Source organism: Stenella coeruleoalba (genome assembly GCF_951394435.1).
Source record: "Stenella coeruleoalba genome assembly, contig: scaffold_107, whole genome shotgun sequence".
Classification (NCBI taxonomy): domain Eukaryota; kingdom Metazoa; phylum Chordata; class Mammalia; order Artiodactyla; family Delphinidae; genus Stenella; species Stenella coeruleoalba.
The window spans coordinates 162,431-189,455 of record NW_027646064.1 but is presented as its reverse complement, the minus strand read 5'-3'; the positions used below and the strand labels follow the sequence as shown (position 1 = coordinate 189,455).

At 43.9% G+C, this 27,025-nt stretch overlaps 1 long non-coding RNA gene across 5 annotated transcripts in view; it reads left to right on the top strand.

Annotated features, from left to right (window-relative positions):
* Positions 1–27,025, top strand: part of LOC307181365 — a 1,041,989-nt gene that overhangs the window by 852,989 nt on the left and 161,975 nt on the right. For all 5 annotated transcript variants that reach the window (XR_013826595.1, XR_013826596.1, XR_013826597.1 and 2 more), the window contains exon 2: positions 4,179–4,264. This is a non-coding gene — a long non-coding RNA (uncharacterized lncRNA). The remainder of the gene's footprint in view (positions 1–4,178; positions 4,265–27,025) is intronic.

Genomic DNA, 27,025 nt, shown 5'->3' with positions numbered 1-27,025 from the left:
CTCTTTTCCTATGCTTTCAATGCAATTCCAGTCTACCTCCTGAAATTGGTTTCCTGCAATTCTGCCCCGCTTTCAAGTCCTCTTGGCAGCCTTACTTCAGTCTATTTTTGGACGATAGCTGTCATTTATAACTCTGCAGGTTTGTGAATTACAGTGCCCCTGAGCTCCTTTCTTCAACTCGCTTTCTTGTGACCTGGCCGCAACACCGCAGGATGGCTTCAGGCCCTAATCTGGTTCCGGCCCGGCATGCTGAGCCTTTGGTTAATTCCTCTTCCTGGTGGGAAATGAGAGTTAAATTTGCCCGTCCAGACACCTCCAGCTAGCCTCTCATTGGTTCTCGCTATTCCTGTTCATCTTCCGCAGAAATTGCAAACTGGGCCAAACAGGAGGTTAAAGGGACTGACTCTCCAAGTGGGGAGAGTGTTAGTAAAGCGTCTGGAATGTTGCACCCGAGTACCAGGGGAGGAAAACTGAGACATATTTGAACACGTCTCCCGATCACATGGTTGATCATACTCTAGGTTCCACATGCATGTTTTAGCTGAAGGAAGAATACCTTAAACCTGGGTAGTTGAAACCCGTGGAATGGGTACCATGCAATATGACTTCAAAGGGTCTTCATTTGCTCACCGAACCTCTCCAATCCTATCACTGCTGCGTTTATGCCCCTGTACACATGCTTGATTCTCTTTCGGAGACATAGCAATCCATAGGTTTTAAGATACTTACTAGTCAGGTACATTCTTAGGCGTTTAATATGCGGTGTTGAGTCCATTTCGTTGAGCAAGGAGTAGCTCTTGTCTATTCCATATTTGGCTTAAGGAACTTTATCTGTGCTCATTTCAATCTCTGGTTTTATGCAGCACCCCAACTCACCTTTACCCTTAAGCAAGCATAAGTTGGTTTTCTAAATTTGAGACCCTCTTCTGTTCTGTAATTCAGTTCCTGTGTAGCCAAGTTTACATTCCGTGTATTAGTGATATCTTATGATGTTTCTTTTTCTGTGTGACTTACTTCAGTTAGAATCATCATACCTGAATCCACTCATTGTGCTGCTAAGGGCCTGATGACACAGATTTCATTGCTGAGTGATATTGCTTTGTAAGTAAATACCACAACTTCTTTATCCATTTTTCACTTTCTGCGATGTTGAACTTGTACTGTAAACGAGGTTCTTGTAAACAGAGCCGTTCCAAACTTTGGGGTGGCTGTGTCTTTTTGATTTTAATTTCCCTAAGCTATAGGACCATAAGTGGAAGTGCCCTAGGTTCTGTTGCTTTGTTTTTTAGATGTTTCAGGAAACACCATACACTTCTCCCGAGTGGTTGTTGGCAATTTACATCCCGCCCATCAGCATAACAAGGCTCCCAGTTCTCCATGGCCTGTCCTGCCTTTCTGGATTTTACACTTTTTTCAGATGGCCCTTTTGACCGGGGGGAAGTGAGACTTCATTGTAGTGTAGATTTCCTTTGCAAGCTTGCTTGGTTGGCCAAAAAGGGCGTATGCGTTTTTTCCTGAATATATTCAGGAAAAAACGCATACGCCCTTTTCGGCCAAGTGCATCATTGTGGACGTTCTGCCTCTTTTCCTATGCTTTCAATGCAATTCCAGTCTACCTCCTGAAATCGGTTTCCTGCAATTCTGCCCCGATTTCAAGTCCTCTTGGCAGCCTTACTTCAGTCTATTTTTGGACGATAGCTGTCATTTATAACTCTGCATGTTTGTGAATTACAGTGCCCCTGAGCTCCTTTCTTCAACTCGCTTTCTTGTGACCTGGCCGCAACACCGCAGGATGGCTTCAGGCCCTAATCTGGTACCGGCCCGGCATGCTGAGCCTTTGCTTAATTCCTCTTCCTGGTGGGAAATGAGAGTTAAATTTGCCCGTTCAGACACCTCCAGCTAGCCTCTCATTGGTTCTCGCTATTCCTGTTCATCTTCCGCAGAAATTGCAAACTGGGCCAAAGAGGAGGTTAAAGGGACTGACTCTCCAAGTGGGGAGAGTGTTAGTAAAGCGTCTGGAATGTTGCACCCGAGTACCAGGGGAGGAAAACTGAGACATATTTGAACACGTCTCCCGATCACATGGTTGATCATACTCTAGATTCCACATGCATGTTTTAGCTGAAGGAAGAATACCTTAAACCTGGGTAGTTGAAACCCGTGGAATGGGTACCATGCAATATGACTTCAAAGGGTCTTCATTTGCTCACCGAACCTCTCCAATCCTATCACTGCTGCGTTTATGCCCCTGTACACATGCTTGATTCGCTTTCGGAGACATAGCAATCCATAGGTTTTAAGATACTTACTAGTCAGGTACATTCTTAGGCGTTTAATATGCGGTGTTGAGTCCATTTCATTGAGCAAGGAGTAGCTCTTGTCTATTCCATATTTGGCTTAAGGATCTTTATCTGTGCTCATTTCAATCTCTGGTTTTATGCAGCACCCCATCTCACCTTTACCCTTAAGCAAGCATAAGTTGGTTTTCTAAATTTGAGACCCTGTTCTGTTCTGTAATTCAGTTCCTGTGTAGCCAAGTTTACATTCCGTGTATTACTGATATCTTATGATGTTTCTTTTTCTGTGTGACTTATTTCAGTTAGAATCATCATACCTGAATCCACTCATTGTGCTGCTGAGGGCCTGATGACACAGATTTCATTGCTGAGTGATATTGCTTTGTAAGTAAATACCACAACTTCTTTATCCATTTTTCACTTTCTGCGATGTTGAACTTGTACTGTAAACGAGGTTCTTGTAAACAGAGCCGTTCCAAACTTTGGGGTGGCTGTGTCTTTTTGATTTTAATTTCCCTAAGCTATAGGACCATAAGTGGAAGTGCCCTAGGTTCTGTTGCTTTGTTTTTTAGATGTTTCAGGAAACACCATACACTTCTCCCGAGTGGTTGTTGGCAATTTACATCCCGCCCATCAGCATAACAAGGCTCCCAGTTCTCCATGGCCTGTCCTGCCTTTCTGGATTTTACACTTTTTTCAGATGGCCCTTTTGACCGGGGGGAAGTGAGACTTCATTGTAGTGCAGATTTCCTTTGCAAGCTTGCTTGGTTGGCCAAAAAGGGCGTATGCGTTTTTTCCTGAATATATTCAGGAAAAAACGCATACGCCCTTTTTGGCCAAGTGCATCATTGTGGACGTTCTGCCTCTTTTCCTATGCTTTCAATGCAATTCCAGTCTACCTCCTGAAATCGGTTTCCTGCAATTCTGCCCCGCATTCAAGTCCTCTTGGCAGCCTTACTTCAGTCTATTTTTGGACGATAGCTGTCATTTATAACTCTGCAGGTTTGTGAATTACAGTGCCCCTGAGCTCCTTTCTTCAACTCGCTTTCTTTTGAGCTGGCCGCAACACCGCAGGATGGCTTCAGGCCCTAATCTGGTTCCGGCCTGGCATGCTGAGCCTTTGGTTAATTCCTCTTCCTGGTGGGAAATGAGAGTTAAATTTGTCCGTCCAGACACCTCCAGCTAGCCTCTCATTGGTTCTCGCTATTCCTGTTCATCTTCCGCAGAAATTGCAAACTGGGCCAAACAGGAGGTTAAAGGCGCTGACTCTCCAAGTGGGGAGAGTGTTAGTAAAGCGTCTGGAATGTTGCACCCGAGTACCAGGGGAGGAAAACTGAGACATATTTGAACACGTCTCCCGTTCACATGGTTGATCATACTTGGGTTCCACATGCATGTTTTAGCTGAAGGAAGAATACCTTAAACCTGGAGAGTTGAGACCCGTGTAATGGGTACCATGCAATATGACTTCAAAGGGTCTTCATTTGCTCACCGAACCTCTCCAATCCTATCACTGCTGCGTTTATGCCCCTGTACACATGCTTGATTCTCTTTCGGAGACATAGCAATCTATAGGTTGTAAGATACTTACTTGTCAGGTACATTCTTAGGCGTTCAATATGCGGTGTTGAGTCCATTTCGTTGAGCAAGGAGTAGCTCTTGTCTATTCCATATTTGGCTTAAGGAACTTTATCTGTGCTCATTTCAATCTCTGGTTTTATGCAGCACCCCAACTCACCTTTACCCTTAAGCAAGCATAAGTTGGTTTTCTAAATTTGAGACCCTGTTCTGTTCTGTAATTCAGTTCCTGTGTAGTCAAGTTTATATTCCGTGTATTACTGATATCTTATGATGTTTCTTTTTCTGTGTGACTTATTTCAGTTAGAATCATCATACCTGAATCCACTCATTGTGCTGCTAAGGGCCTGATGACACAGATTTCATTGCTGAGTGATATTGCTTTTTAAGTAAATACCACAACTTCTTTATCCATTTTTCACTTTCTGCGATGTTGAACTTGTACTGTAAACGAGGTTCTTGTAAACAGAGCCGTTCCAAACTTTGGGGTGGCTGTGTCTTTTTGATTTTAATTTCCCTAAGCTATAGGGCCATAAGTGGAAGTGCCCTAGGCTCTCTTGCTTTGTTTTTTAGATGTTTCAGGAAACACCATACACTTCTCCCAAGTGTCTGTTGGCAATTTACATCCCGCCATTCAGCATAACAAGGCTCCCAGTTCTCAATGGCCTGTTGCCTTTCTGGATTTTACACTTTTTTCAGATGGCCCTTTTGACCGGGGGGAAGTGAGACTTCATTGTAGTGCAGATTTCCTTTGCAAGCTTGCTTGGTTGGCCAAAAAGGGCGTATGCGTTTTTTCCTGAATATATTCAGGAAAAAACGCATACGCCCTTTTTGGCCAAGTGCATCATTGTGGACTTTCTGCCTCTTTTCCTATGCTTTCAATGCAATTCCAGTCTACCTCCTGAAATCGGTTTCCTGCAATTCTGCCCCGCTTTCAAGTCCTCTTGGCAGCCTTACTTCAGTCTATTTTTGGACGATAGCTGTCATTTATAACTCTGCAGGTTTGTGAATTACAGTGCCCCTGAGCTCCTTTCTTCAACTCGCTTTCTTGTGACCTGGCCGCAAGACCGCAGGATGGCTTCAGGCCCTAATCTGGTTCCGGGCCGGCATGCTGAGCCTTTGGTTAATTCCTCTTCCTGGTGGGAAATGAGAGTTAAATTTGCCCGTCCAGACACCTCCAGCTAGCCTCTCATTGGTTCTCGCTATTCCTGTTCATCTTCCGCAGAAATTGCAAACTGGGCCAAACAGGAGGTTAAAGGGACTGACTCTCCAAGTGGGGAGAGTGTTAGTAAAGCGTCTGGAATGTTGCACCCGAGTACCAGGGGAGGAAAACTGAGACATATTTGAACACGTCTCCCGATCACATGGTTGATCATACTCTAGGTTCCACATGCATGTTTTAGCTGAAGGAAGAATACCTTAAACCTGGGTAGTTGAAACCCGTGGAATGGGTACCATGCAATATGACTTCAAAGGGTCTTCATCTGCTCACCGAACCTCTCCAATCCTATCACTGCTGCGTTTATGCCCCTGTACACATGCTTGATTCTCTTTCGGAGACATAGCAATGCATAGGTTTTAAGATACTTACTAGTCAGGTACATTCTTAGGCGTTTAATATGGGGTGTTGAGTCCATTTCGTTGAGCAAGGAGTAGCTCTTGTCTATTCCATATTTGGCTTAAGGAACTTTATCTGTGCTCATTTCAATCTCTGGTTTTATGCAGCACCCCAACTCACCTTTACCCTTAAGCAAGAATACGTTGGTTTTCTAAATTTGAGACCCTGTTCTGTTCTGTAATTCAGTTCCTGTGTAGCCAAGTTTACATTCCGTGTATTACTGATATCTTATGATGTTTCTTTTTCTGTGTGACTTATTTCAGTTAGAATCATCATACCTGAATCCACTCATTGTGCTGCTAAGGGCCTGATGACATAGATTTCATTGCTGAGTGATATTGCTTTGTAAGTAAATACCACAACTTCTTTATCCATTTTTCACTTTCTGCGATGTTGAACTTGTACTGTAAACGAGGTTCTTGTAAACAGAGCCGTTCCAAACTTTGGGGTGGCTGTGTCTTTTTGATTTTAATTTCCCTAAGCTATAGGACCATAAGTGGAAGTGCCCTAGGTTCTGTTGCTTTGTTTTTTAGATGTTTCAGGAAACACCATACACTTCTCCCGAGTGTCTGTTGGCAATTTACATCCCGCCCATCAGCATAACAAGGCTCCCAGTTCTCCATGGCCTGTCCTGCCTTTCTGGATTTTACACTTTTTTCAGATGGCCCTTTTGACCGGGGGGAAGTGAGACTTCATTGTAGTGCAGATTTCCTTTGCAAGCTTGCTTGGTCGGCCAAAAAGGGCGTATGCGTTTTTTCCTGAATATATTCAGGAAAAAACGCATACGCCCTTTTTGGCCAAGTGCATCATTGTGGACGTTCTGCCTCTTTTCCTATGCTTTCAATGCAATTCCAGTCTACCTCCTGAAATCGGTTTCCTGCAATTCTGCCCCGCATTCAAGTCCTCTTGGCAGCCTTACTTCAGTCTATTTTTGGACGATAGCTGTCATTTATAACTCTGCAGGTTTGTGAATTACAGTGCCCCTGAGCTCCTTTCTTCAACTCGCTTTCTTTTGAGCTGGCCGCAACACCGCAGGATGGCTTCAGGCCCTAATCTGGTTCCGGCCCGGCATGCTGAGCCTTTGGTTAATTCCTCTTCCTGGTGGGAAATGAGAGTTAAATTTGCCCGTCCAGACACCTCCAGCTAGCCTCTCATTGGTTCTCGCTATTCCTGTTCATCTTCCGCAGAAATTGCAAACTGGGCCAAACAGGAGGTTAAAGGTGCTGACTCTCCAAGTGGGGAGAGTGTTAGTAAAGCGTCTGGAATGTTGCACCCGAGTACCAGGGCAGGAAAACTGAGACATATTTGAACACGTCTCCCGTTCACATGGTTGATCATACTTGGGTTCCACATGCATGTTTTAGCTGAAGGAAGAATACCTTAAACCTGGGTAGTTGAAACCCGTGGAATGGGTACCATGCAATATGACTTCAAAGGGTCTTCATTTGCTCACCGAACCTCTCCAATCCTATCACTGCTGCGTTTATGCCCCTGTACACATGCTTGATTCTCTTTTGGAGACATAGCAATCCATAGGTTTTAAGATACTTACAAGTCAGGTACATTCTTAGGCGTTTAATATGCGGTGTTGAGTCCATTTCGTTGAGCAAGGAGTAGCTCTAGTCTATTCCATATTTGGCTTAAGGAACTTTATCTGTGCTCATTTCAATCTCTGGTTTTATGCAGCACCCCAACTCACCTTTACCCTTAAGCAAGCATAAGTTGTCTTTCTAAATTTGAGACCCTGTTCTGTTCTGTAATTCAGTTCCTGTGTCGCCAAGTTTCCATTCCGTGTATTACTGATATCTGATGTGGTTTCTTTTTCTGTGTGACTTATTTCAGTTAGAATCATCATACCTGAATCCACTCATTGTGCTGCTAAGGGCCTGATGACATAGATTTCATTGCTGAGTGATATTGCTTTGTAAGTGAATTCCACAACTTCTTTATCCATTTTTCACTTTCTGCGATGTTGAACTTGTACTGTAAACGAGGTTCTTGTAAACAGAGCCGTTCCAAACTTTGGGGTGGCTGTGTCTTTTTGATTTTAATTTCCCTAAGCTATAGGACCATAAGTGGAAGTGCCCTAGGTTCTGTTGCTTTGTTTTTTAGATGTTTCAGGAAACACCATACACTTCTCCCGAGTGGTTGTAGGCAATTTACATCCCGCCCATCAGCATAACAAGGCTCCCAGTTCTCCATGGCCTGTTGCCGTTCTGGATTTTACACTTTTTTCAGATGGCCCTTTTGACCGGGGGGAAGTGAGACTTCATTGTAGTGCAGATTTCCTTTGCAAGCTTGCTTGGTTGGCCAAAAAGGGCGTATGCGTTTTTTCCTGAATATATTCAGGAAAAAACGCATACGCCCTTTTTGGCCAAGTGCATCATTGTGGACGTTCTGCCTCTTTTCCTATGCTTTCAATGCAATTCCAGTCTACCTCCTGAAATCGGTTTCCTGCAATTCTGCCCCGCTTTCAAGTCCTCTTGGCAGCCTTACTTCAGTCTATTTTTGGACGATAGCTGTCATTTATAACTCTGCAGGTTTGTGAATTACAGTGCCCCTGAGCTCCTTTCTTCAACTCGCTTTCTTGTGACCTGGCCGCAACACCGCAGGATGGCTTCAGGCCCTAATCTGGTTCCGGCCCGGCATGCTGAGCCTTTGGTTAATTCCTCTTCCTGGTGGGAAATGAGAGTTAAATTTGCCCGTCCAGACACCTCCAGTTAGCCTCTCATTGGTTCTCGCTATTCCTGTTCATCGTCCGCAGAAATTGCAAACTGGGCCAAACAGGAGGTTAAAGGGACTGACTCTCCAAGTGGGGAGAGTGTTAGTAAAGCGTCTGGAATGTTGCACCCGAGTACCAGGGGAGGAAAACTGAGATATATTTGAACACGTCTCCCGATCACATGGTTGATCATACTCTAGGTTCCACATGCATGTTTTAGCTGAAGGAAGAATACCTTAAACCTGGGTAGTTGAAACCCGTGGAATGGGTACCATGCAATATGACTTCAAAGGGTCTTCATTTGCTCACCGAACCTCTCCAATCCTATCACTGCTGCGTTTATGCCCCTGTACACATGCTTGATTCTCTTTTGGAGACATAGCAATGCATAGGTTTTAAGATACTTACAAGTCAGGTACATTCTTAGGCGTTTAATATGCGGTGTTGAGTCCATTTCGTTGAGCAAGGAGTAGCTCTTGTCTATTCCATATTTGGCTTAAGGAACTTTATCTGTGCTCATTTCAATCTCTGGTTTTATGCAGCACCCCAACTCACCTTTACCCTTAAGCAAGCATAAGTTGTCTTTCTAAATTTGAGACCCTATTCTGTTCTGTAATTCAGTTCCTGTGTAGCCAAGTTTCCATTCCGTGTATTACTGATATCTGATGATGTTTCTTTTTCTGTGTGACTTATTTCAGTTAGAATCATCATACCTGAATCCACTCATTGTGCTGCTAAGGGCCTGATGACATAGATTTCATTGCTGAGTGATATTGCTTTGTAAGTGAATACCACAACTTCTTTATCCATTTTTCACTTTCTGCAATGTTGAACTTGTACTGTAAACGAGGTTCTTGTAAACAGAGCCGTTCCAAACTTTGGGGAGCTGTGTCTTTTTGATTTTAATTTCCCTAAGCTATAGGACCATAAGTGGAAGTGCCCTAGGCTCTGTTGCTTTGTTTTTTAGATGTTTCAGGAAACACCATACACTTCTCCCAAGTGTCTGTTGGCAATTTACATCCCGCCCTTCAGCATAACAAGGCTCCCAGTTCTCAATGGCCTGTTGCCTTTCTGGATTTTACACTTTTTTCAGATTGCCCTTTTGACCGGGGGGAAGTGAGACTTCATTGTAGTGCAGATTTCCTTTGCAAGCTTGCTTGGTTGGCCAAAAAGGGCGTATGCGTTTTTTCCTGAATATATTCAGGAAAAAACGCATACGCCCTTTTTGGCCAAGTGCATCATTGTGGACGTTCTGCCTCTTTTCCTATGCTTTCAATGCAATTCCAGTCTACCTCCTGAAATCGGTTTCCTGCAATTCTGCCCCGCTTTCAAGTCCTCTTGGCAGCCTTACTTCAGTCTGTTTTTGGACGATAGCTGTCATATATAACTCTGCAGGTTTGTGAATTACAGTGCCCCTGAGCTCCTTTCTTCAACTCGCTTTCTTGTGACCTGGCCGCAACACCGCAGGATGGCTTCAGGCCCTAATCTGGTTCCGGGCCGGCATGCGGAGCCTTTGGTTAATTCCTCTTCCTGGTGGGAAATGAGAGTTAAATTTGCCCGTCCAGACACCTCCAGCTAGCCTCTCATTGGTTCTCGCTATTCCTGTTCATCTTCCGCAGAAATTGCAAACTGGGCCAAACAGGAGGTTAAAGGGACTGACTCTCCAAGTGGGGAGAGTGTTAGTAAAGCGTCTGGAATGTTGCACCCGAGTACCAGGGGAGGAAAACTGAGACATATTTGAACACGTCTCCCGATCACATGGTTGATCATACTCTAGGTTCCACATGCATGTTCTAGCTGAAGGAAGAATACCTTAAACCTGGGTAGTTGAAACCCGTGGAATGGGTACCATGCAATATGACTTCAAAGGGTCTTCATCTGCTCACCGAACCTCTCCAATCCTATCACTGCTGCGTTTATGCCCCTGTACACATGCTTGATTCTCTTTCGGAGACATAGCAATCCATAGGTTTTAAGATACTTACTAGTCAGGTACATTCTTAGGCGTTTAATATGGCGTGTTGAGTCCATTTCGTTGAGCAAGGAGTAGCTCTTGTCTATTCCATATTTGGCTTAAGGAACTTTATCTGTGCTCATTTCAATCTCTGGTTTTATGCAGCACCCCAACTCACCTTTACCCTTAAGCAAGAATACGTTGGTTTTCTAAATTTGAGACCCTGTTCTGTTCTGTAATTCAGTTCCTGTGTAGCCAAGTTTACATTCCGTGTATTACTGATATCTTATGATGTTTCTTTTTCTGTGTGACTTATTTCAGTTAGAATCATCATACCTGAATCCACTCATTGTGCTGCTAAGGGCCTGATGACACAGATTTCATTGCTGAGTGATATTGCTTTGTAAGTAAATACCACAACTTCTTTATCCATTTTTCACTTTCTGCGATGTTGAACTTGTACTGTAAACGAGGTTCTTGTAAACAGAGCCGTTCCAAACTTTGGGGTGGCTGTGTCTTTTTGATTTTAATTTCCCTAAGCTATAGGACCATAAGTGGAAGTGCCCTAGGTTCTGTTGCTTTGTTTTTTAGATGTTTCAGGAAACACCATACACTTCTCCCGAGTGGTTGTTGGCAATTTACATCCCGCCCATCAGCATAACAAGGCTCCCAGTTCTCCATGGCCTGTCCTGCCTTTCTGGATTTTACACGTTTTACAGATGGCCCTTTTGACCGGGGGGAAGTGAGACTTCATTGTAGTGCAGATTTCCTTTGCAAGCTTGCTTGGTTGGCCAAAAAGGGCGTATGCGTTTTTTCCTGAATATATTCAGGAAAAAACGCATACGCCCTTTTTGGCCAAGTGCATCATTGTGGACGTTCTGCCTCTTTTCCTATGCTTTCAATGCAATTCCAGTCTACCTCCTGAAATCGGTTTCCTGCAATTCTGCCCCGCTTTCAAGTCCTCTTGGCAGCCTTACTTCAGTCTATTTTTGGACGATAGCTGTCATTTATAACTCTGCAGGTTTGTGAATTACAGTGCCCCTGAGCTCCTTTCTTCAACTCGCTTTCTTGTGACCTGGCCGCAACACCGCAGGATGGCTTCAGGCCCTAATCTGGTTCCGGCCCGGCATGCTGAGCCTTTGGTTAATTCCTCTTCCTGGTGGAAATGAGAGTTAAATTTGCCCGTCCAGACACCTCCAGCTAGCCTCTCATTGGTTCTCGCTATTCCTGTTCATCGTCCGCAGAAATTGCAAACTGGGCCAAACAGGAGGTTAAAGGGACTGACTCTCCAAGTGGGGAGAGTGTTAGTAAAGCGTCTGGAATGTTGCACCCGAGTACCAGGGGAGGAAAACTGAGATATATTTGAACACGTCTCCCGATCACATGGTTGGTCATACTCTAGGTTCCACATGCATGTTTTAGCTGAAGGAAGAATACCTTAAACCTGGGTAGTTGAAACCCGTGGAATGGGTACCATGCAATATGACTTCAAAGGGTCTTCATTTGCTCACCGAACCTCTCCAATCCTATCACTGCTGCGTTTATGCCCCTGTACACATGCTTGATTCTCTTTTGGAGACATAGCAATCCATAGGTTTTAAGATACTTACTAGTCAGGTACATTCTTAGGCGTTTAATATGCGGTGTTGAGTCCATTTCGTTGAGCAAGGAGTAGCTCTTGTCTATTCCATATTTGGCTTAAGGAACTTTATCTGTGCTCATTTCAATCTCTGGTTTTATGCAGCACCCCAACTCACCTTTACCCTTAAGCAAGCATAAGTTGTCTTTCTAAATTTGAGACCCTGTTCTGTATTGTAATTCAGTTCCTGTGTAGCCAAGTTTCCATTCCGTGTATTACTGATATCTGATGATGTTTCTTTTTCTGTGTGACTTATTTCAGTTAGAATCATCATACCTGAATCCACTCATTGTGCTGCTAAGGGCCTGATGACATAGATTTCATTGCTGAGTGATATTGCTTTGTAAGTGAATACCACAACTTCTTTATCCATTTTTCACTTTCTGCGATGTTGAACTTGTACTGTAAACGAGGTTCTTGTAAACAGAGCCGTTCCAAACTTTGGGGAGCTGTGTCTTTTTGATTTTAATTTCCCTAAGCTATAGGACCATAAGTGGAAGTGCCCTAGGCTCTGTTGCTTTGTTTTTTAGATGTTTCAGGAAACACCATACACTTCTCCCAAGTGTCTGTTGGCAATTTACATCCCGCCCTTCAGCATAACAAGGCTCCCAGTTCTCAATGGCCTGTTGCCTTTCTGGATTTTACACTTTTTTCAGATGGCCCTTTTGACCGGGGGGAAGTGAGACTTCATTGTAGTGCAGATTTCCTTTGCAAGCTTGCTTGGTTGGCCAAAAAGGGCGTATGCGTTTTTTCCTGAATATATTCAGGAAAAAACGCATACGCCCTTTTTGGCCAAGTGCATCATTGTGGACTTTCTGCCTCTTTTCCTATGCTTTCAATGCAATTCCAGTCTACCTCCTGAAATCGGTTTCCTGCAATTCTGCCCCGCTTTCAAGTCCTCTTGGCAGCCTTACTTCAGTCTATTTTTGGACGATAGCTGTCATTTATAACTCTGCAGGTTTGTGAATTACAGTGCCCCTGAGCTCCTTTCTTCAACTTGCTTTCTTGTGACCTGGCCGCAACACCGCAGGCTGGCTTCAGGCCCTAATCTGTTTTCGGCACGGCACGCTGAGCCTTTGGTTATTTCCTCTTCATGGTGGGAAATGAGAGTTAAATTTGCCCGTCCAGACACCTCCAGTTAGCCTCTCATTGGTTCTCGCTATTCCTGTTCATCTTCCGCAGAAATTGCAAACTGGGCCAAACAGGAGGTTAAAGGCGCTGACTCTCCAAGTGGGGAGAGTGTTAGTAAAGCGTCTGGAATGTTGCACCCGAGTACCAGGGGAGGAAAACTGAGACATATTTGAACACGTCTCCCGTTCACATGGTTGATCATACTTGGGTTCCACATGCATGTTTTAGCTGAAGGAAGAATACCTTAAACCAGGAGAGTTAAGACCCGTGTAATGGGTACCATGCAATATGACTTCAAAGGGTCTTCATTTGCTCACCGAACCTCTCCAATCCTATCACTGCTGCGTTTATGCCCCTGTACACATGCTTGATTCTCTTTCGGAGACATAGCAATCCATAGGTTTTAAGATACTTACTAGTCAGGTACATTCTTAGGCGTTTAATATGCGGTGTTGAGTCCATTTCGTTGAGCAAGGAGTAGCTCTTGTCTATTCCATATTTGACTTAAGGAACTTTATCTGTGCTCATTTCAATCTCTGGTTTTATGCAGCACCCCAACTCACCTTTACCCTTAAGCAAGCATAAGTTGGTTTTCTAAATTTGAGACCCTGTTCTGTTCTGTAATTCAGTTCCTGTGTAGCCAAGTTTACATTCCGTGTATTACTGATATCTTATGATGTTTCTTTTTCTGTGTGACTTACTTCAGTTAGAATCATCATACCTGAATCCACTCATTGTGCTGCTAAGGGCCTGATGACACAGATTTCATTGCTGAGTGATATTGCTTTGTAAGTAAATACCACAACTTCTTTATCCATTTTTCACTTTCTGCGATGTTGAACTTCTACTGTAAACGAGGTTCTTGTAAACAGAGGCGCCCCAAACTTTGGGGTGGCTGTGTCTTTTTGATTTTAATTTCCCTAAGCTATAGGACCATAAGTGGCAGTGCCCTAGGCTCTGTTGCTTTGTTTTTTAGATGTTTCAGGAAACACCATACACTTCTCCCCAGTGGTTGTTGGCAATTTACATCCCGCCCATCAGCATAACAAGGCTCCCAGTTCTCCATGGCCTGTCCTGCCTTTCTGGATTTTACACTTTTTTCAGATGGCCCTTTTGACCGGGGGGAAGTGAGACTTCATTGTAGTGCAGATTTCCTTTGCAAGCTTGCTTGGTTGGCCAAAAAGGGCGTATGCGTTTTTTCCTGAATATATTCAGGAAAAAACGCATACGCCCTTTTTGGCCAAGTGCATCATTGTGGACGTTCTGCCTCTTTTCCTATGCTTTCAATGCAATTCCAGTCTACCTCCTGAAATCGGTTTCCTGCAATTCTGCCCCGCTTTCAAGTCCTCTTGGCAGCCTTACTTCAGTCTGTTTTTGGACGATAGCTGTCATTTATAACTCTGCAGGTTTGTGAATTACAGTGCCCCTGAGCTCCTTTCTTCAACTCGCTTTCTTGTGACCTGGCCGCAACACCGCAGGATGGCTTCAGGCCCTAATCTGGTTCTGGCCCGGCATGCTGAGCCTTTGGTTAATTCCTCTTCCTGGTGGGAAATGAGAGTTAAATTTGCCCGTCCAGACACCTCCAGCTAGCCTCTCATTGGTTCTCGCTATTCCTGTTCATCTTCCGCAGAAATTGCAAACTGGGCCAAACAGGAGGTTAAAGAGACTGACTCTCCAAGTGGGGAGAGTGTTAGTAAAGCGTCTGGAATGTTGCACCCGAGTACCAGGGTACGAAAACTGAGACATATTTGAACACGTCTCCCGATCACATGGTTGATCATACTCTAGGTTCCACATGCATGTTTTAGCTGAAGGAAGAATACCTTAAACCTGTAGAGTTGAGACCCGTGGAATGGGTACCATGCAATATGACTTCAAAGGGTCTTCATTTGCTCACCGAACCTCTCCAATCCTATCACTGCTGCGTTTATGCCCCTGTACACTTGCTTGATTCTCTTTCAGAGACATAGCAATCCATAGGTTTTAAGATACTTACAAGTCAGGTACATTCTTAGGCGTTTAATATGCGGTGTTGAGTCCATTTCGTTGAGCAAGGAGTAGCTCTTGTCTATTCCATATTTGGCTTAAGGAACTTTATCTGTGCTCATTTCAATCTCTGGTTTTATGCAGCACCCCAACTCACCTTTACCCTTAAGCAAGCATAAGTTGGTTTTCTAAATTTGAGACCCTGTTCTGTTCTGTAATTCAGTTCCTGTGTAGCCAATTTCCGTTCCGTGTATTACTGATATCTTATGATGTTTCTTTTTCTGTGTGACTTATTTCAGTTAGAATCATCATACCTGAATCCACTCATTGTGCTGCTAAGGGCCTGATGACATAGATTTCATTGCTGAGTGATATTGCTTTGTAAGTGAATACCACAACTTCTTTATCCATTTTTCACTTTCTGCGATGTTGAACTTGTACTGTAAACGAGGTTCTTGTAAACAGAGCCGTTCCAAACTTTGGGGTGGCTGTGTCTTTTTGATTTTAATTTCCCTAAGCTATAGGACCATAAGTGGAAGTGCCCTAGGTTCTGTTGCTTTGTTTTTTAGATGTTTCAGGAAACACCATACACTTCTCCCGAGTGGTTGTTGGCAATTTACATCCCGCCCATCAGCATAACAAGGCTCCCAGTTCTCCATGGCCTGTCCTGCCTTTCTGGATTTTACACTTTTTTCAGATGGCCCTTTTGACCGGGGGGAAGTGAGACTTCATTGTAGTGCAGATTTCCTTTGCAAGCTTGCTTGGTTGGCCAAAAAGGGCATATGCGTTTTTTCCTGAATATATTCAGGAAAAAATGCATACGCCCTTTTTGGCCAAGTGCATCATTGTGGAAGTTCTGCCTCTTTTCCTATGCTTTCAATGCAATTCCAGTCTACCTCCTGAAATCGGTTTCCTGCAATTCTGCCCCGCTTTCAAGTCCTCTTGGCAGCCTTACTTCAGTCTATTTTTGGACGATAGCTGTCATTTATAACTCTGCAGGTTTGTGAATTACAGTGCCCCTGAGCTCCTTTCTTCAACTCGCTTTCTTTTGAGCTGGCCGCAACACCGCAGGATGGCTTCAGGCCCTAATATGGTTCCGGCCCGGCACGCTGAGCCTTTGGTTATTTCCTCTTCCTGTTGGGAAATGAGAGTTAAATTTGCCCGTCCAGACACCTCCAGCTAGCCTCTCATTGGTTCTCGCTATTCCTGTTCATCTTCCGCAGAAATTGCAAACTGTGCCAAACAGGAGGTTAAAGGCGCTGACTCTCCAAGTGGGGAGAGTGTTAGTAAAGCGTCTGGAATGTTGCACCCGAGTACCAGGGGAGGAAAACTGAGACATATTTGAACACGTCTCCCGATCACATGGTTGATCATACTCTGGGTTCCACATGCATGTTTTAGCTGAAGGAAGAATACCTAAAACCTGGGTAGTTGAAACCCGTGGAATGGGTACCATGCAATATGACTTCAAAGGGTCTTCATTTGCTCACCGAACCTCTCCAATCTTATCACTGCTGCGTTTATGCCCCTGTACACATGCTTGATTCTCTTTCGGAGACATAGCAATCCATAGGTTTTAAGACACTTACTAGTCAGGTACATTCTTAGGCGGTTAATATGCGGTGTTGAGTCCATTTCGTTGAGCAAGGAGTAGCTCTTGTCTATTCCATATTTGCCTTAAGGAACTATATCTGTGCTCATTTCAATCTCTGGTTTTATGCAGCAACCCAACTCACCTTTACCCTTAAGCAAGCATAAGTTGGTTTTCTAAATTTGAGACCCTATTCTGTTTTGGAATTCAGTTCCTGTGTAGCCAAGTTTACATTCCGTGTATTAGTGATATCTTATGATGTTTCTTTTTCTGTGTGAGTTATTTCAGTTAGAATCATCGTACCTGAATCTACTCATTATGCTGCTACGGGCCTGATGACATAGATTTCATTGCTGAGTGATACTGCATTGTACGTAAGTACCACTAGTTCTTTATCCATTTTTCACTTTCTGCGATGTTGAACTTGTACTGTAAACAAGGTTATTGTAAACAGAGGCGTCCCAAACTTTGGGGTGGCTGTGTCTTTTTGATTTTAATTTCCCTAAGCTATAGGACCATAAGTGGCAGTGCCCTAGGCTCTGTTGCTTTGTTTTTTAGATGTTTCAGGAAACACCATACACTTCTCCCAAGTGTCTGTTGGCAATTTACATCCCGCCAATCAGCATAACAAGGCTCCCAGTTCTCCATGGCCTGTCTTGCCTTTCTGGATTTTACACTTTTTTCAGATGGCCCTTTTGACCGGGGAGAAGTGAGACTTCATTGTAGTGCAGATTTCCTTTGCAAGCTTGCTTGGTTGGCCAAAAAGGGCGTATGCGTTTTTTCCTGAATATATTCAGGAAAAAACGCATACGCCCTTTTTGGCCAAGTGCATTATTGTGGACGTTCTGCCTCTTTTCCTATGCTTTCAATGCAATTCCAGTCTACCTCCTGAAATCGGTTTCCTGCAATTCTGCCCCGTTTTCAAGTCCTCTTGGCAGCCTTACTTCAGTCTATTTTTGGACGATAGCTGTCATTTATAACTCTGCAGGTTTGTGAATTACAGTGCCCCTGAGCTCCTTTCTTCAACTCGCTTTCTTTTGAGCTGGCCGCAACACCTCAGGATGGCTTCAGGCCCTAATCTGGTTCCGGCATGGCACGCTGAGCCTTTGGTTAATTCCTCTTCCTGGTGGGAAATGAGAGTTAAATTTGCCCGTCCAGACACCTCCAGCTAGCCTCTCATTGGTTCTCGCTATTCCTGTTCATCTTCCGCAGAAATTGCAAACTGGGCCAAACAGGAGGTTAAAGGGACTGACTCTCCAAGTCGGGAGAGTGTTAGTAAAGCGTCTGGAATGTTGCACCCGAGTACCAGGGGAGGAAAACTGAGACATATTTGAACACGTCTCCCGATCACATGGTTGATCATACTCCAGGTTCCACATGCATGTTTTAGCTGAAGGAAGAATACCTTAAACCTGGCTAGTTGAAACCCGTGGAATGGGTACCATGCAATATGACTTCAAAGGGTCTTCATTTGCTCACCGAACCTCTCCAATCCTATCACTGCTGCGTTTATGCCCCTGTACACATGCTTGATTCTCTTTCGGAGACATAGCAATCCATAGGTTTTAAGATATTTACTAGTCAGGTACATTCTTAGGCGTTTAATATGCGGTGTTGAGTCCATTTCATTGAGCAAGGAGTAGCTCTTGTCTATTCCATATTTGGCTTAAGGAACTTTATCTGTGCTCATTTCAATCTCTGGTTTTATGCAGCACCCCAACTCACCTTTACCCTTAAGCAAGCATAAGTTGGTTTTCTAAATTTGAGACCCTGTTCTGTTCTGTAATTCAGTTCCTGTGTAGCCAAGTTTACATTCCGTGTATTACTGATATCTTATGATGTTTCTTTTTCTGTGTGACTTACTTCAGTTAGAATCATCATACCTGAATCCACTCATTGTGCTGCTAAGGGCCTGATGACACAGATTTCATTGCTGAGTGATATTGCTTTGTCAGTAAATACCACAACTTCTTTATCCATTTTTCACTTTCTGCGATGTTGAACTTGTACTGTAAACGAGGTTCTTGTAAACAGAGCCGTTCCAAACTTTGGGGTGGCTGTGTCTTTTTGATTTTAATTTCCCTAAGCTATAGGACCATAAGTGGAAGTGCCCTAGGTTCTGTTGCTTTGTTTTTTAGATGTTTCAGGAAACACCATACACTTCTCCCGAGTGGTTGTTGGCAATTTACATCCCGCCCATCAGCATAACAAGGCTCCCAGTTCTCCATGGCCTGTCCTGCCTTTCTGGATTTTACACTTTTTTCAGATGGCCCTTTTGACCGGGGGGAAGTGAGACTTCATTGTAGTGCAGATTTCCTTTGCAAGCTTGCTTGTTTGGCCAAAAAGGGCGTATGCGTTTTTTCCTGAATATATTCAGGAAAAAACGCATACGCCCTTTTTGGCCAAGTGCATCATTGTGGACGTTCTGCCTCTTTTCCTATGCTTGCAATGCAATTCCAGTCTAGCTCCTGAAATCGGTTTCCTGCAATTCTGCCCCGCTTTCAAGTCCTCTTGGCAGCCTTACTTCAGTCTATTTTTGGATGATAGCTGTCATTTATAACTCTGCAGGTTTGTGAATTACAGTGCCCCTGAGCTCTTTTCTTCAACTCGCTTTCTTGTGACCTGGCCGCAACACCGCAGGATGGCTTCAGTCCCTAATCTGGTTCCGGGCCGGCATGCTGAGCCTTTGGTTAATTCCTCTTCCTGGTGGGAAATGAGAGTTAAATTTGCCCGTCCAGACACCTCCAGCTAGCCTCTCATTGGTTCTCGCTATTCCTGTTCATCTTCCGCAGAAATTGCAAACTGGGCCAAACAGGAGGTTAAAGGGACTGACTCTCCAAGTCGGGAGAGTGTTAGTAAAGCGTCTGGAATGTTGCACCCGAGTACCAGGGGAGGAAAACTGAGACATATTTGAACACGTCTCCCGTTCACACGGTTGATCATACTCTGGGTTCCACATGCATGTTTTAGCTGAAGGAAGAATACCTAAAACCTGGGTAGTTGAAACCCGTGGAATGGGTACCATGCAATATGACTTCAAAGGGTCTTCATTTGCTCACCGAACCTCTCCAATCCTATCACTGCTGCGTTTATTCCCCTGTACACACGCTTGATTCTCTTTTGGAGACATAGCAATCCATAGGTTTTAAGATACTTACTAGTCAGGTACATTCTTAGGGGTTTAATATGGGGTTTTGAGTCCATTTCATTGAGCAAGGAGTAGCTCTTGTCTATTCCATATTTGGCTTAAGGAACTTTATCTGTGCTCATTTCAATCTCTGGTTTTATGCAGCACCCCAACTCACCTTTACCCTTAAGCAAGCATAAGTTGGTTTTCTAAATTTGAGACCCTGTTCTGTTTTGGAATGCAGTTCCTGTGTAGCCAAGTTTACATTCCGTGTATTAGTGATATCTTATGATGTTTCTTTTTCTGTGTGACTTATTTCAGTTAGAATCATCGTACCTGAATCTACTCATTATGCTGCTAAGGGCCTGATGACATAGATTTCATTGCTGAGTGATACTGCATTGTACGTAAGTACCACAAGTTCTTTATCCATTTTTCACTTTCTGCGATGTTGAACTTGTACTGTAAATGAGGTTCTTGTAAACAGAGCCGTTCCAAACTTTGGGGTGGATGTGTCTTTTTGATTTTAATTTCCCTAAGCTATAGGACCATAAGTGGAAGTGCCCTAGGTTCTGTTGTTTTGTTTTTTAGATGTTTCAGGAAACACCATACACTTCTCCCAAGTGTCTGTTGGCAATTTACATCCCGCCCTTCAGCATAACAAGGCTCCCAGTTCTCCATGGCGGGTCCTGCCTTTCTGGATTTTACACTTTTTTCAGATGGACCTTTTGACCGGGGGTAAGTGAGACTTCATTGTAGTGCAGATTTCCTTTGCAAACTTGCTTGGTTGGCCAAAAAGGGCGTATGCGTTTTTTCCTGAATATATTCAGGAAAAAACGCATACGCCCTTTTTGGCCAAGTGCATCATTGTGGACGTTCTGCCTCTTTTCCTATGCTTTCAATGCAATTCCAGTCTACCTCCTGAAATCGGTTTCCTGCAATTCTGCCCCGCTTTCAAGTCCTCTTGGCAGCCTTACTTCAGTCTATTTTTGGACGATAGCTGTCATTTATAACTCTGCAGGTTTGTGAATTACAGTGCCCCTGAGCTCCTTTCTTCAACTCGCTTTCTTTTGAGCTGGCCGCAACACCGCAGGATGGCTTCAGGCCCTAATCTAGTTCCGGTACCGCACGCTGAGCCTTTGGTTATTTCCTCTTCCTGGTGGGAAATGAGAGTTAAATTTGCCCGTCCAGACACCTCCAGCTAGCCTCTCATTGGTTCTCGCTATTCCTGTTCATCTTCCGCAGAAATTGCAAACTGGGCCAAACAGGAGGTTAAAGGCGCTGACTCTCCAAGTGGGGAGAGTGTTAGTAAAGCATCTGGAATGTTGCACCCGAGTACCAGTGGAGGAAAACTGAGACATATTGGAACACGTCTCCCGATCACATGGTTGATCATACTCTGGGTTCCACATGCACGTTTTAGCTGAAGGAAGAATACCTAAAACATGGGTAGTTGAAACCCGTGGAATGGGTACCATGCAATATGACTTCAAAGGGTCTTCATTTGCTCACCGAACCTCTCCAATCCTATCACTGCTGCGTTTATGCCCCTGTACACATGCTTGATTCTCTTTCGGAGACATAGCAATCCATAGGTTTTAAGATACTTAGTAGTCAGGTACATTCTTAGGCGTTTAATATGCGGTGTTGAGTCCATTTCGTTGAGCAAGGAGTAGCTCTTGTCTATTCCATATTTGGCTTAAGGAACTTTATCTGTGCTCATTTCAATCTCTGGTTTTATGCAGCACCCCAACTCACCTTTACCCTTAAGCAAGCATAAGTTGGTTTTCTAAATTTGAGACCCTGTTCTGTTCTGTAATTCAGTTCCTGTGTAGCCAAGTTTACATTCCGTGTATTACTGATATCTTATGATGTTTCTTTTTCTGTGTGACTTACTTCAGTTAGAATCATCATACCTGAATCCACTCATTGTGCTGCTAAGGGCCTGATGACACAGATTTCATTGCTGAGTGATATTGCTTTGTCAGTAAATACCACAACTTCTTTATCCATTTTTCACTTTCTGCGATGTTGAACTTGTACTGTAAACGAGGTTCTTGTAAACAGAGCCGTTCCAAACTTTGGGGTGGCTGTGTCTTTTTGATTTTAATTTCCCTAAGCTATAGGACCATAAGTGGAAGTGCCCTAGGTTCTGTTGCTTTGTTTTTTAGATGTTTCAGGAAACACCATACACTTCTCCCGAGTGGTTGTTGGCAATTTACATCCCGCCCATCAGCATAACAAGGCTCCCAGTTCTCCATGGCCTGTCCTGCCTTTCTGGATTTTACACTTTTTTCAGATGGCCCTTTTGACCGGGGGGAAGTGAGACTTCATTGTAGTGCAGATTTCCTTTGCAAGCTTGCTTGTTTGGCCAAAAAGGGCGTATGCGTTTTTTCCTGAATATATTCAGGAAAAAACGCATACGCCCTTTTTGGCCAAGTGCATCATTGTGGACGTTCTGCCTCTTTTCCTATGCTTGCAATGCAATTCCAGTCTAGCTCCTGAAATCGGTTTCCTGCAATTCTGCCCCGCTTTCAAGTCCTCTTGGCAGCCTTACTTCAGTCTATTTTTGGATGATAGCTGTCATTTATAACTCTGCAGGTTTGTGAATTACAGTGCCCCTGAGCTCTTTTCTTCAACTCGCTTTCTTGTGACCTGGCCGCAACACCGCAGGATGGCTTCAGTCCCTAATCTGGTTCCGGGCCGGCATGCTGAGCCTTTGGTTAATTCCTCTTCCTGGTGGGAAATGAGAGTTAAATTTGCCCGTCCAGACACCTCCAGCTAGCCTCTCATTGGTTCTCGCTATTCCTGTTCATCTTCCGCAGAAATTGCAAACTGGGCCAAACAGGAGGTTAAAGGCACTGACTCTCCAAGTCGGGAGAGTGTTAGTAAAGCGTCTGGAATGTTGCACCCGAGTACCAGGGGAGGAAAACTGAGACATATTTGAACACGTCTCCCGTTCACACGGTTGATCATACTCTGGGTTCCACATGCATGTTTTAGCTGAAGGAAGAATACCTAAAACCTGGGTAGTTGAAACCCGTGGAATGGGTACCATGCAATATGACTTCAAAGGGTCTTCATTTGCTCACCGAACCTCTCCAATCCTATCACTGCTGCGTTTATTCCCCTGTACACACGCTTGATTCTCTTTTGGAGACATAGCAATCCATAGGTTTTAAGATACTTACTAGTCAGGTACATTCTTAGGGGTTTAATATGGGGTTTTGAGTCCATTTCGTTGAGCAAGGAGTAGCTCTTGTCTATTCCATATTTGGCTTAAGGAACTTTATCTGTGCTCATTTCAATCTCTGGTTTTATGCAGCACCCCAACTCACCTTTCCCCTTAAGCAAGCATAAGTTGGTTTTCTAAATTTGAGACCCTGTTCTGTTTTGGAATGCAGTTCCTGTGTAGCCAAGTTTACATTCCGTGTATTAGTGATATCTTATGATGTTTCTTTTTCTGTGTGACTTATTTCAGTTAGAATCATCGTACCTGAATCTACTCATTATGCTGCTAAGGGCCTGATGACATAGATTTCATTGCTGAGTGATACTGCATTGTACGTAAGTACCACAAGTTCTTTATCCATTTTTCACTTTCTGCGATGTTGAACTTGTACTGTAAATGAGGTTCTTGTAAACAGAGCCGTTCCAAACTTTGGGGTGGATGTGTCTTTTTGATTTTAATTTCCCTAAGCTATAGGACCATAAGTGGAAGTGCCCTAGGTTCTGTTGTTTTGTTTTTTAGATGTTTCAGGAAACACCATACACTTCTCCCGAGTGTCTGTTGGCAATTTACATCCCGCCCATCAGCATAACAAGGCTCCCAGTTCTCCATGGCCTGTCCTGCCTTTCTGGATTTTACACTTTTTTCAGATGGCCCTTTTGACCGGGGGGAAGTGAGACTTCATTGTAGTGCAGATTTCCTTTGCAAGCTTGCTTGGTTGGCCAAAAAGGGCGTATGCGTTTTTTCCTGAATATATTCAGGAAAAAACGCATACGCCCTTTTTGGCCAAGTGCATCATTGTGGACGTTCTGCCTCTTTTCCTATGCTTTCAATGCAATTCCAGTCTACCTCCTGAAATCGGTTTCCTGCAATTCTGCCCCGCTTTCAAGTCCTCTTGGCAGCCTTACTTCAGTCTATTTTTGGACGATAGCTGTCATTTATAACTCTGCAGGTTTGTGAATTACAGTGCCCCTGAGCTCCTTTCTTCAACTCGCTTTCTTTTGAGCTGGCCGCAACACCGCAGGATGGCTTCAGGCCCTAATCTGGTTCCGGTACGGCACGCTGAGCCTTTGGTTATTTCCTCTTCCTGGTGGGAAATGAGAGTTAAATTTGCCCGTCCAGACACCTCCAGCTAGCCTCTCATTGGTTCTCGCTATTCCTGTTCATCTTCCGCAGAAATTGCAAACTGGGCCAAACAGGAAGTTAAAGGCACTGACTCTCCAAGTGGGGAGAGTGTTAGTAAAGCGTCTGGAATGTTGCACCCGAGTACCAGGGGAGGAAAACTGAGACATAGTTGAACACGTCTCCCGTTCACATGGTTGATCATACCTGGGTTCCACATGCATGTTTTAGCTGAAGGAATAATACCTTAAACCTGGAGAGTTGAGACCCGTGTAATGGGTACCATGCAATATGACTTCAAAGGGTCTTCATTTGCTCACCGAACCTCTCCAATCCTATCACTGCTGCGTTTATGCCCCTGTACACATGCTTGATTCTCTTTCGGAGACATAGCAATCCATAGGTTTTAAGATACTTACAAGTCAGGTACATTCTTAGGCGTTTAATATGGGGTGTTGAGTCCATTTCGTTGAGCAAGGAGTAGCTCTTGTCTATTCCATATTTGGCTTAAGGAACTTTATCTGTGCTCATTTCAATCTCTGGTTTTATGCAGCACCCCAACTCACCTTTACCCTTAAGCAAGAATAAGTTGGTTTTCTAAATTTGAGACCCTGTTGTGTTCTGTAATTCAGTTCCTGTGTAGCCAAGTTTACATTCCGTGTATTACTGATATCTTATGATGTTTCTTTTTCTGTGTGACTTATTTCAGTTAGAATCATCATACCTGAATCCACTCATTGTGATGCTAAGGGCCTGATGATATAGATTTCATTGCTGAGTGATATTGCTTTGTAAGTAAATACCACAACTTCTTTATCCATTTTTCACTTTCTGCGATGTTGAACTTGTACGGTAAACGAGGTTCTTGTAAACAGAGGCGTCCCAAACTTTGGGGTGGCTGTGTCTTTTTGATTTTAATTTCCCTAAGCTATAGGACCATAAGTGGCAGTGCCCTAGGCTCTGTTGCTTTGTTTTTTAGATGTTTCAGGAAACACCATACACTTCTCCCGAGTGTCTGTTGGCAATTTACAACCCACCCATCAGCATAACAAGGCTCCCAGTTCTCTATGGCCTGTCCTGCCTTTCTGGATTTTACACTTTTTTCAGATGGCCCTTTTGACCGGTGGGAAGTGAGACTTCATTGTAATGCAGATTTCCTTTGCAAGCTTGCTTGGTTGGCCAAAAAGGGCGTATGCGTTTTTTCCTGAATATATTCAGGAAAAAACGCATACGCCCTTTTTGGCCAAGTGCATCATTGTGGACGTTCTGCCTCTTTTCCTATGCTTTCAATGCAATTCCAGTCTACCTCCTGAAATCGGTTTCCTGCAATTCTGCCCCGCTTTCAAGTCCTCTTGGCAGCCTTACTTCAGTCTGTTTTTGGACGATAGCTGTCATTTATAACTCTGCAGGTTTGTGAATTACAGTGTCCCTAAGCTCCTTTCTTCAACTCGCATTCTTGTGACCTGGCCGCAACACCGCAGGATGGCTTCAGGCCCTAATCTGGTTCCGGCACGGCATGCTGAGCCTTTGGTTAATTCCTCTTCCTGGTGGGAAATGAGAGTTAAATTTGCCCGTCCAGACACCTCCAGCTAGCCTCTCATTGGTTCTCGCTATTCCTGTTCATCTTCCGCAGAAATTGCAAACTGGGCCAAACAGGAGGTTAAAGGGACTGACTCTCCAAGTGGGGAGAGTGTTACTAAAGCGTCTGGAATGTTGCACCCGAGTACCAGGGGAGGAAAACTGAGACATATTTGAACACATCTCCCGATCACATGGTTGATCATACTCTGGGTTCCACATGCATGTTTTAGCTGAAGGAAGAATACCTTAAACCTGGGTAGTTGAAACCCGTGGAATGGGTACCATGCAATATGACTTCAAAGGGTCTTCATTTGCTCACCGAACCTCTCCAATCCTATCACTGCTGCGTTTATGCCCCTGTACACATGCTTGATTCTCTTTCGGAGACATAGCAATCCATAGGTTTTAAGATACTTACTAGTCAGGTACATTCTTAGGCGTTTAATATGGGGTGTTGAGTCCATTTCGTTGAGCAAGGAGTAGATCCTGTCTATTCCATATTTGGCTTAAGGAACTTTATCTGTGCTCATTTCAATCTCTGGTTTTATGCAGCACCCCAACTCACCTTTACCCTTAAGCAAGAATAAGTTGGTTTTCTAAATTTGAGACCCTGTTCTGTTCTGTAATTCAGTTCCTGTGTAGCCAAGTTTACATTCCGTGTATTACTGATATCTTATGATGTTTCTTTTTCTGTGTGACTTATTTCAGTTAGAATCATCATACCTGAATCCACTCATTGTGCTGCTAAGGGCCTGATGACACAGATTTCATTGCTGAGTGATATTGCTTTGTAAGTAAATGCCACAACTTCTTTATCCATTTTTCACTTTCTGCGATGTTGAACTTGTACTGTAAATGAGGTTCTTGTAAACAGAGCCGTTCCAAACTTTGGGGTGGCTGTGTCTTTTTGATTTTAATTTCCCTAAGCTATAGGACCATAAGTGGAAGTGCCCTAGGTTCTGTTGCTTTGTTTTTTAGATGTTTCAGGAAACACCATACACTTCTCCCGAGTGTCTGTTGGCAATTTACATCCCGCCCATCAGCATAACAAGGCTCCCAGTTCTCCATGGCCTGTCCTGCCTTTCTGGATTTTACACTTTTTTCAGATGGCCCTTTTGACCGGGGGGAAGTGAGACTTCATTGTAGTGCAGATTTCCTTTGCAAGCTTGCTTGGTTGGCCAAAAAGGGCGTATGCGTTTTTTCCTGAATATATTCAGGAAAAAACGCATACGCCCTTTTTGGCCAAGTGCATCATTGTGGACGTTCTGCCTCTTTTCCTATGCTTTCAATGCAATTCCAGTCTACCTCCTGAAATCGGTTTCCTGCAATTCTGCCCCGCTTTCAAGTCCTCTTGGCAGCCTTACTTCAGTCTATTTTTGGACGATAGCTGTCATTTATAACTCTGCAGGTTTGTGATTTACAGTGCCCCTGAGCTCCTTTCTTCAACTCG